The sequence below is a fragment of the Trichosurus vulpecula genome, chromosome 4 (assembly GCF_011100635.1).
Source record: "Trichosurus vulpecula isolate mTriVul1 chromosome 4, mTriVul1.pri, whole genome shotgun sequence".
Taxonomy (NCBI): Eukaryota; Metazoa; Chordata; class Mammalia; order Diprotodontia; family Phalangeridae; genus Trichosurus; species Trichosurus vulpecula.
Genome location: NC_050576.1, coordinates 343,100,637 through 343,102,838, shown reverse-complemented (window position 1 = coordinate 343,102,838; position 2,202 = coordinate 343,100,637). Strand labels below are relative to the sequence as shown.

At 39.7% G+C, this 2,202-nt stretch overlaps 1 pseudogene; it reads left to right on the top strand.

The window, feature by feature from the left end:
- Positions 1-789: 789 nt before the first annotated feature.
- Positions 790-1,247, top strand: LOC118848547 (annotated as a pseudogene).
- Positions 1,248-2,202: the final 955 nt, after the last annotated feature.

Here is a 2,202-nt window from a genome sequence, read left to right as displayed (position 1 = left end):
GAATTTCTAGCTTCTTTTAGGATTCATTTCAGGTGCCACTTGTTACTAAAACCTTTTACTGATCCTCCCTTGACATCTTAAGTTTAAAAAAATATATAAGTGTCTATGTCCACGACATATTACCACAGTGGAATATAGTTCTATGAGGTCAGGGACTATTATTTTTTGTCTTTATAGCCCCAACACCCAACAGAGTACTTTGCATATCATAAGTACTCAATAAGGGTTTGTTGAAATTAAACTAAGTTTTGATTGTTAAATGTTGAAAAACAGAATCAGAGTGCAAAAAGATCTTGATGGCCTATGATATTGAACTGAATTAAATAAGGAAATATTTAATGAAAGTAAAATAACGTATTACTCTTGTGTTTAAGAAATCATTTGCAAATGTACAGATATGACACTATAATAGTTTAAATGAAAAACATAAGGTCAATATGAATTAATGGTATAACATGGCAGCTAAAAAAAAAACCCAAGTAATGCACTCAGAAGCCTAATAACCACATGCATAATAACAAGAAAGAGGAAGGTTTTAGTATTACTATGTCTAGGCAGAGAAGGCCACATCAGGATATTGTCTTCATTTCTGAGCATTGCGTCATAAAGAGGGACACTGGAGGGCTGCAGTAGTTCCAGGGAACCATGCGGTGGCGACGCTTGCGCCAAGGCCGCGGGATGTCGGTGACGGGGCCCTTCTTCCCTCCGCACCGCCAGATGTATAGGAGGCTAGATTTCCAGTACCGGGCGGCGCAGGTGTGTCTTCTTCGGGTGGCCCAGCTTGCCAAAATGAAGTTCAATCCGTTCGTGACCTCAGACCGAAGCAAGAACCGCAAGAGGCACTTCAACGCGCCCTTGCACATCCGGCGCAAGATCATGTCGTCCCCGCTCTCCAAGGAGCTGAGGCAGAAATACAACGTCCGCTCGATGCCCATCCGGAAGGACGACGAGGGCCAAGTGGTTCGTAGACACTACAGAGGTCAATAAATTGGCAAGGCAGCCCAGGTTTACGGAAAGAAATATGGCATCTACATTGAACGTGTGCAATGAGAAAAAGCTAATGGCACAACTGCCCATGTGGGAATTCACCCTAGTAAGGTAGTTGTCACCAGACTAAAACTGGAAAAAGATCGCAAAAAAAAAAAAGTTCTTGAACGTAAAGCCAAATCACGACAAGTTGGAAAGGAGAAGGGCAAATATGAAGAAGAAACCATTGAAAAGATGCAAGAATAAAATGGTCTGTTGTACAGTTGTAATTAAAAATGAAAAATAAAAAAATAAAAGAGTGACACTGATGAATTGACTGGCCATAAGGTGAGGGTGGTGAGGGAGATCAGAAACCAGACCATGGCAGCATGGAGTGAGGTAAATTTAGCATGAAGAAGAGACTATTGCTTTCATACAAAGAAAAATCACATCTTTTTGACTTGTTCTCTGAGGCAGAACTAAGAACCAAGAGAGCAGAATTTCATTCTATAGAAGAAAAATCTTCCTAACAACTAAAGCTATCCAATGTGGGGTTAGAGTACTTTGAAAGGTACTATATTGCTTATTATTTGAAATCTTTAAGCAGAGAATGGCTGACGCGTTGGATTTATGGTCAAGTTTAAGATGAGTTGATGGCATCTGGTTCCTTCCTTCCTTCCATTTGAGGTTCTGAGACTAAGTTTTTCAATAGACTAAAATGATATCACACTGTCTTTCTTGGGATTGGAGGAAATCTATTCCTTTTGGATCCAGACCCTTAGACCATTAAGAAAAAAAATGTTAGCCAACTTCTAACTTCTGTCGTTAGTGTCTGTGGCATGTATCAGACTGCTGAATGTATGATGAGCATCCTTCTCCAAGGAGAGTTTGAAAAGCACTGTACACAGCTGTGGAATCTCCCAGAAGGAAGATTTTTGATCTCTTCATGTTTTAAAGGTTAAACAGCCTAGAGGAACACCTGCCTCCATGTAATGGAAAAGCCACATTTCCTTCCAATTTCCTGCAGATACTTTTCCAACCCAGTGTAGATATTATCCAATAATACATCTAACTCTTCCGGGAAAAATTGAAGGATAATCAGGACTTTCTAATCTATCTACTTCAACTCCTAGATCATTAAAAAAAATTTTTTCCAGTACTATACATTCATGTATACTCTGGGGATTTCAATGCAAAAAGCGTTTTTTCAGTTGTTTGTTTCTGGAAGGGTGGGGA